Source organism: Papio anubis, chromosome 15 (assembly GCF_008728515.1).
Source record: "Papio anubis isolate 15944 chromosome 15, Panubis1.0, whole genome shotgun sequence".
Classification (NCBI taxonomy): Eukaryota; Metazoa; Chordata; class Mammalia; order Primates; family Cercopithecidae; genus Papio; species Papio anubis.
The window spans coordinates 23,110,030-23,119,144 of record NC_044990.1 but is presented as its reverse complement, the minus strand read 5'-3'; the positions used below and the strand labels follow the sequence as shown (position 1 = coordinate 23,119,144).

Sequence of the window (9,115 nt, the reverse complement as noted above, 5' to 3'; positions counted from 1 at the left end):
AATTCAGCCAGGTTCTTTACCCGTTTATACCAAGGATGGCCTTTACTCTAGTTTCCAGTACTTGTTCCTCAGTTTCAGCCCTTACTATCCATATTTCTGCCAACATTCTGATCGTGACAACTTAGGTAATCTCTAAGAAATTCCAGACTTTTCCTACATCCCTTGTCTTCTTCTGAGCTTTCACCAGAATTGCTTTTAATGCTCCATTCAAGACAAGGACTTTTTCTAGGCTTTTCGTCTAAATTCTTCCAGCCTCTACCCATTACCAGTTCACACTGCTTCCACATTTTCAGGTGTTTGTTATAGCAACAGCCCCATTTCTCCATAACAATTTTCTATCTTACCCATTTCGCGTTACCGTAACAGAATACCACAGACTGGATAATTTATAAACAATAGAAATATACTTGGCTCATGGTTCTGGAGGTTGGAACATCCAAAAGCATGGGCCTGGCATCTCGTACTGGTCTTGATGTATCATCTCACGGGGGAAGGTGGAAGGGTAAGAGAGCACAAGAAAGCAAGAAAGGGCAAGCGGAGAGTAAACTCACTTTAACCAGGAACCCATTCCCATGATAACAACATGAATCTGTTCCTAAGGGTGGAGCCCCGCATGACCTAATCACCTTTGAAAAGTCCCACCTCTTAATTCTGTCACAGTGGCAACCTCACGCCTTAACACCAGCACTTTGGGAGGCCGAGGTAGGCAGATGACAAGTTCAGGAGTTCAAGACCAGCCTGGCCAACATGGTGAAACCCTGTCTCTACTAAAAATAGAAAAATTAGCCGGGTGTGGGGGCATGTGCCTGTAATCAGAGCTACTGGGGAGGCTGAGGCAGAATAATCGCTTGAACCTGGGAGGCGGAGGTTGTAGTGAGCCAAGATCATGACATTGCACTCCAACCTGAGCGACAGAGGAAGGCTCTGTCTCAATAAATAAATAAATAAAATAAATAAATTTCAACATGAGTGTTGGAGGGGACGTTCAAATCACAGCAACCAGATACCAGAGTGTGACTCTAACCGGGCTTTGTTACAACCAGTCCAGATGCTAAATTACTTAAAGATGTAAGTGTGGGCTGGGTGCAGTGGCTCATGTCTGTAATCACAACACTTCGGGAGGCTAAGGCAAGCAGATCTCTTGAGCCCAGGAGTTCAAGACCAGCCTGGGCAACATGGTGAAACCCTGTTTCTATAAAAAATACAAAAATTAGCCAGGCATGGTGGCTCAAGCCTGTAGTCCAAGTTACTCAGAAGATTGAGGTGGGAGAATCACCTGAGCCTGGGGAGGTTGAAGCTGCAGTGAGCTGCAATCATACCACTGCATTCCAGCCTGGGCAACTGAGTGAGCTCCTATCTCAAAAAAAAAAAAAGGATCCTTTTGTAGTTCATGAGGATGATGATTGGGTATTTCACACATGTGTGTGAAATGTGCCACCCTCAAACCTTGTTACAATGTCAGCACATTACCTGCCTGACCTGAAAAAAAAACAGAAAAGTTACAAGTGTGACCTAAGTCCCTCGGGAGTTCTGGTTCTTGAAAGAGACGGGCGGATCACGAGGTCAGGAGATCGAGACCATCCTGGCAAACACTACTGGAAACCTCGCTCTACTAAAACATACTCAAAAAAACTAGCCGGCGAGGGCGAGTGCCTGTAGTCCCAGCTGCTTGGGAGGCTGGTGGAGAATGGCGGAACCCGAGGCTGAGCTGCAGTGAGCTGAGATCCAGCCACAGCACTCCTGCCTGGCGACAGATGCAGACTGGCCTCAACAAAAAAAAAAAAAAAAAAAAAAAAGAAAGTGACTCCACGTGAATCCTTGGCTAGTTGCTCTTTTCACTCCAATTGCCTAACTACACACCTTGGAACCAGCTCTTGCTTGCGTTATGGCTCAGCTTGTACTCATGGCAGAAGGTGCAGTGGGAGCAGGCATGCCACATGACCAGAGCAGGAGCAAGAGAGACAAGTGCCACATACTTTTAAGCAACCAGATCTCCCAGGAGCTCCACTCACTATTTCAAGGACAGCAGCAAGACATGAAGGATCTGCCCCCATAATCCAAACACCTCGGTCCAGGCTCCACCTCCAACATTGGGGATTACAATTCAACATGACATTTGGCACGGACATATATTCAAACCATATTAGTCCTACAAAAGACTGGAAAGTTTGCTGTGATGGAGAAGGGGCCGTGTGCAGTAGGGGTGGGAATCTAAGGATCTAATGACTTTTTATGCAGACTTTTAACCTATCTGCTAGTTTTCAGCTGCATGTTCATTGCCAGTGAGTGCCCAAGCGTCCTGTGATTCCAATTTTTAAGCATTTCAGAGACTTTGTGGTATAAATCAGGTCACTTACAGACTTCCCTCACTGGTTTAGAATTCAATTTTCACAAGTCTAGTGAGTCAGTTATCCCTCATCCGTCTGCTTTACAGTTTTCAAAATGTTGATGATGGTTGTCTTTATGGGTTTATTTATTTTAAACATTTTACTGTCATTTTCAGGGGTTTAAGAAAGGAATTTGAAGTCAATATGTGCTCAGTCTATCATCTTAAACAAGAGGCTAACATGAAAGTATCTGCAAAGGAGAACAACATGGAAGAAACCTTATTTTAGGAAGTTGAGATCATCCGTAAAATGCAGAATAAATTAAAAGGGAAGAAACTAAAGCCATGGGGTCAGGAAGACACACAAAAATCCAGAAGGGAGACAGTAAAAGGACCAAAATATGATGGTGACAAAGGGGATAAAAATGAAGAACACGACTTTTCAAAAGAAAGAAAAGAAAAAAATCCTGTGGACCAATCGACTAAGACAAAGAGGGTTCTATAGTGCTATTGGTTTGGAACAGAATGACTGAGATAATTCTAGGGAATTTATGAAAAGTAATGAAGAGTAAGGGAAGAGGATTTGGGGACAGGTCATGGTTGCGTTTTTATAATAGTGATTGTTGAGAGTGCGTTATGGAGGCTGATGTGGGCGGATCACTTAAGCCCAGGAGTTTGAGACCAGCCTGGGCAACATGGCAAAACCTCCATCTCTACAAAAAATACAAAACAATTAGACTGGTGTGGTGTGGTGGTGTGGGCCTGTAATTCCTGCTACTTGGGAGGCTGAGGCTCAAGAATTGTTTGAACCAGGGAGGTGGAGGCTGCAGTGAGCCGACATTGCACCACTGCACTCCAGCCTGAACAACAGAGTGAGACTCAATCTAAAAAAAAAAAAAAAAAAAAAAAAGAAGGAAGGAAGGAAGAAAAGAAAAGAAAAGAAAAAAAAGAAAAGAAAAGAAATCTGGCCAGCTCAGGAGGAACAGCCTAAATATACAGACAGCTGGGACTCCTTTTGTCAGGGCTGTCAGAGAACCAGAACCAACAGGCTATATGTGTATTTATATTAAGAGATTTACTTTAAAGAATTGGCTCATGTGATTATGGGAACTGGAAAGTCCAAAATCTGTAGGGCTGACCAGCAGGTTAGAAACTCATGTAAGAGTTGACTCCTCAAGTAGTCTTGAGTCTGAAACATGTAGGGCAGGCCAAGAGGCTGAGAACTGAGGCAGCATTTCTTTGTTACAGTCTTGAAGCAAATTTCCTTTTCTCTGGGAAGGCTTCGTTTTGTTTTGTTTTGTTTATTTTAAGGTCTTCAACTGATTAAAAGAGGCCCACCCACATTATTGAGGGTAATCTCTTTTACTTAAAGTCAACTGACTGTTGATGTCAGTCATATCAACAAAACACCTTCACAGCAACGTCTAGCCTAGTATTTGACCAAACAACAAGGCTCCATAGCTTAGTCAAGTTGATGCATACAATTTAGTTTTACACTCCCCAGTGAAACTGCCCAGCTAGAGCCTCCCAATGTCAAAGTCCACTCTCAATCAACAAGGTCCACTCATAGCACAGAAATCCCAGTCAGTCTTCTAACTGCCCCATCCTAAAGAAAGAGCAGGGATCCAAAAATAAATAGACATATGTGGAAAGTCACTAGGAGGAAATGAAAACAATTCAGGAAGAAGAAAATGACAAAAAGTATTAATATCTTCAGAGAGATAAGAGAAGATAATTCAATCATGAAAGAAAGAAGCTAGTGAGGGGAAAAGATTTCAGAGAATAAAAAGAAACTCTTGGAAATTACAAATATGATAACATGAATGAAAAACTCGGTAACAAGGATTATAAATTAAAGGTAAGAAAATCTTCAAGAAAGTTAAACGAAATGCTAAAGACACAGAAAAAAGAAAAGAGAAGGAAAATATCAGTTTAGGAGGATTAGCATCTGAATAAAGTTTCCAGAAAGAGAATGGAGAAAATGAAGGAGGGGAAATTGTCTAAGTAATAATTCAAAATTGTTTAAGCATTATCAATCATGAGTTTCCAGAATAAAAAGGTTTACCAAGTTCCCAGCACAGTAGTTAACTACATATCCACACCAAACCACTTCATCATTGAAGAAATTAAAGAAAGCCAAGATAAGATAGTAAAGTTTTGTGTCCGTGAGAGGGACAGATGACACAGAAATGATCAAGAATCAGACTGACTTCAGGTATCAGGAGAGGGCAATGGAACATGCCTTCAAAACTCTAAGGAAAAATGACATTTTGACCCAGGATTCTATTTCCAACGAAACATAGCAAATTTAAGGGTAGCAGAATGATCTTTTCAGAAATGAAAATTCTTGGCCAGGCATGGTGACTCAAGCCTGTAATCCTAGCACTTTGGGAGGCCAAGGCAGGAGGATCACTTGACCTCAGGAGTTTGAGACCAGCCTGGCCAATATAGTAAGACCCTGTCTCTAAATTTAAAATATTATGTATAAAAAATATAAAAATCAAAAATCAAAAAAAAATAAAATGAAAATTCTCCAAAAATTTACTTCCCAAGTACTTTTTATCAGCAAGTGATAGTGGAAGTATTCCTCTAAAAAAAAGGAGAAACCAAAGAAAGAGGAGGACAAAACAGTCAGGAATCAAGAGAATCTGAGGCCACGTGCGGTGGCTCACGCCTGTAATCCCAGCAGTTTGGGAGGCTGAGAAGGGTGGATCACCTGAGGTCAGGAGTTTGAGACCAGTGTGGCCAACATCATGAAACCCCGTCTCTACTAAAAATATAAAAAATTAGCTGGACATGGTGGCAGATGCCTGTAATCCCAGCTATTTGGGAGGCTGAGGCAGAAGAATCGCTTGAACCTGGGAGGCGGAGGTTTTAGTGAGCTGAGATTGCACTACTGCAATCTAGCCTAGGCAACAGGAGTAAAACTCCATCTCAAAAAAAAAAGGGAGATCCCAGAATACAGCATTAGACATAGATAGCAGTTAGTCCAAACTGGATGAGGTCAGAGGATTCTGGGAGAGAAGACTTCAAGAATATGGAATTTATAGGGCACCTGACATGTTTCAAACAGTAAGAGGAGATGTATACCTCTTGAGGACAATTTGAGGCTAGAAAACTAAGCAAAATTTTTTTAAAGACAAAAGAAAAGCCAGGTGCGGTGGCTCATGCCTGTAATCCCAGCACTTTGGGAGGCCGAGGCAGGTGGATCACCTGATGTCAGGAGTTCAAGACCAGCCTGACCAACATGGAGAAACCCTATCTCTACTAAAAATACAAAATTAGCCAGGGTAGTGGTGCATGCCTGTAATCCCAGCTATTCAGGAGGCTGAGGCAGGAGAATTGCTTGAACCTAGGAGGCAGAGGTTGCAGTGAGCCGAGATCACGCCATTGCACTCCAGCCTGGGCAAAAAGAGCGAAACACAGTCTCAAAAACAAAAACAAAAAGAAACCAGAAAAGTATTAAACCTAAGAGAAGCAAAAGGTTATTCAAGAATGGAAAAGTAATAATGTGGGTTCATATTACTTGGGTCAGTTATGAATAATATTTACCTAGTTAAAATAATGTAAATAGTGAATATTGTTTAACAAAATTACCTTTTTCTTGAGACAGGGATCTCACTGTGTTGCCCAGGTTGGAGTGCAGTGGCATGATCAGAGCTCACTGCAACCTCAACTTCCTGGGTTCAAGGGATCCTTCTACCTCAGTTTCCCAAGTAGCTGAGGCAACTTGTGCATATCATTATACCTGACTAATTTTTAAAATTTTTAAAAAAGAGACTGGGGTCTTACTTTATTGCCCTAGCTGGTCTTGAACTCCTGAGCTCAAGCAATCCTCCTACCTCAGCCTCCCAAAGTGCTGGAATTACAGATGTGAGCCACTATGCCTGGCCCAAAATTACATATTTGTATGAAGGATAATATTTGTGGTGAAGGCAAAGAAGTGGAAAAAGAGAGTTAAGTTTTTATCATTTATGATGAAAATAGGTAATATATAATACCACAAAATTAAGAAACACGGGTTCAGGAGGGTTGTGTAAAGATTTAGGGGTAAATAATAACAAAAACAAAGATTTGATATTTTAATTAATTTATTTTATTTTATTTTTGAGACGGCATCTTGCACTGTCACCCAGGCTGGAGAGCGGTGGCATGATCTCAGTTCACTGCAACCTCCACCTCCCAGGTTCAAGTGTTTCTCCTGCCTCAGCCTCCCGAGTAGCTGGGATTACAGGCACCCACCACCATGTCCAGCTAATGTTTATATTTTTAGTAGAGATAGGGGTTTCATCAAGTTGGCCAGGCTAGTCTCAAACTCCTGAGCTCAAGTGAGCTGCCCACCTTGGCCTCCCAAAGTGCTGTGATTACAGGCGTGAGCCACCACGTCCAGCCAAAAAATAAAGATTTAAAAGGACTTGTCTTTGGAAGGAAAAAATGGTGGAAACAGGGAGAAAAGATGACTACTGTTTTTTATACTAAGCATTGCACAACTGTTTACCCTTCTTGCATACATAATTTTGATTAAAAATATAAACTTTCCTTTAAAAAAACTTCCCATACCTGTAGAAAAAAACCCAAACTCCTGGCAGTCTAAGAGCTCAGCTTATAGGATCAGAGTACCAGCTATGTAAGCTTGGTCTAGTTATCTAAGCTTCCTAAATTCTGTGAAAAGAGAAGAAGAATAGTTCTCATGGTAACGGTGCATACTGACTGATCAGCAGCCCTGGTTGTGAAGAATGAATTAAAAAACCCTGTGGAGTCTAAGCATTATGCCTGACACACAGTTAGTGTTGTGTAAACTTTCACTAGTTTTGCTATTATCAGGCTGACATTCAAGGCGCTTTGTAATCCCCTCTCCAATCTGCTTTTTCAACCTCATGTCTTATTACTTTCCTAGAGAAACTCCAGACTTAGACCAGGCAGTTCTCATCCTTTCTGAAATACATGATGTTTTTTCAAACTGCCTCCTCACTATTGCTTGTGCAATTGTTTGTTTTCCTATTCACCAACCTATTTGGTTGAAATAACAATGGAAATGAAATGTGTTATACCCTGTAAATAACTAGACAGTATTTGCATTCATAGGATCAAAATTCAAGATGTAAATATTTCCTGTAGGGGGCTAAAAGCTGAAAGGAGGAGTTCCATTTTTGTTCAAGACGTGTTAATCTTGTCATTACTCAGGTTGCCATGGTTCCTGTTTGAAATATTTTCTTGGTGCTTCTAGGACTTAAGCTTATGCCACTACATCTGAACAAGCGGTAATAACCCCATTCTATTGAGACAAGGATATGGAGTAGGGAGAGGGTAGGATTCTTGTGAGATAGGTCAGTGCTTGAACCAGAAATGGAAGCCAAGATTTTTCATGTCTCTGTTACAAACTAATCTTTGCTACTGCTGACACTGCATATTTCCGTTTTCGTTTTTTCCTGGTGATCAGGGAGCAACTCATTTTGTAAACCAGGGAGATACTCTTTTCCCTTTCTCTCCTGTGGCATAATTTATTAAATGGGAAAAACCTACTAACTTTTTACTTGTAGTTTTTTTTAAAAATAAAGGCTTTAATTTTATAAATAAATTGTTAGTCAATTATTTTATTAGACAGAGTGATAATTCACTAGAATATAAAAAGGAGTATTCTAGCCTAAAAAAAGATTCAACCAATGAAAAGTAAGTAAATTAACTTTGGTAAATCATAAGCATCGGTCAACTTCACAATCATTTCTGATTTCACAATCATAGATAGAAGAGTTCCTTGAACAGAAATGGAAATTGTGTTTTTATGAATCTTGCTAATCTATCTCTGATGACATTTATGTGCCATAGGACATCCTTGCTTCTTTTCTAACCTCTTACAGACTTGTGGTCTCTAGTGTATATAGGAAGTAAACAGTAATATGAGAATAGTGTTAATTGCTCTTGATTGCTTAAAATGATCATAACATTTCATAATTTTATGAATTTCATAAATCATTTTGTAAGATTTTTTTTTGCAGTCTCAAAGAGGAGGGATAATATTATCTTCTTTCTTTCATTCTAAGTTGAATTCAGATAGACTATCCAAAATCTTACACAAATTCACCAGCGTTTCATTATTTATTATCCTTGCCATCAATATTTTGTTGACATTTGCTGACACTTTATAAGTGTCCTTAAGGCGTATGATAATCAGTTGCTGTAAGATCAGTTGCTGTAAGTTGTGCATTTGTGGGTACTAGGAAGATTCTCTTTCCTCACAGGATAATTTGTGAAGGGCTGTTTTATTGAGCTGTATTCATTTTTTTAGATATGAACAATAAAGTGAGATACATTTTAATGCAAAATAGAAAAATGGAAAACCCTCAAGTTAAGTTTTGAGAACCTTTTTCCCTTGGCTTTAAGGAAGGATAAAGTAGAAGCCATTTAGTTGAGTAATGGGCTTGTAAGTCTTACGCTTTAATTTCAATTGCTCATTCCTGTTCCTGTATTCTTCCTTTCAAGCCAAATACTATTGCATACAATATTTCAGGAACAATTAGAGCACAGCTTAGTCTCTATTTGAGATAAATTCTTATAATCTAAATATTAACCCATGACTGCCCTTTATTTCTAATTACTTTCTTGTTTTTTGATATCTTTGTTAATTTAAACATACTGTCCTTGCTTAAATCTCATGATACCAAAGTCCTGAATAGTAGACAAGGACATGTTGCCAATGAAAAGTTGCCAACTACAGGTTGAGAATGTTCTTAAAATAAGGACAGGGCACAGCGGCTCATGCCTGTAATCCTAGCACTTTAGGAGGCTGAA

At 39.9% G+C, this 9,115-nt stretch overlaps 1 non-coding gene across 1 annotated transcript; it reads left to right on the top strand.

Annotated features, from left to right (window-relative positions):
• The first annotated feature begins 1,375 nt into the window (after positions 1–1,375).
• LOC116270621 lies at positions 1,376–1,480 on the top strand. The gene has a single exon (XR_004178778.1). It is a non-coding gene; the product is annotated as a small nucleolar RNA U13 (small nucleolar RNA).
• Positions 1,481–9,115: the final 7,635 nt, after the last annotated feature.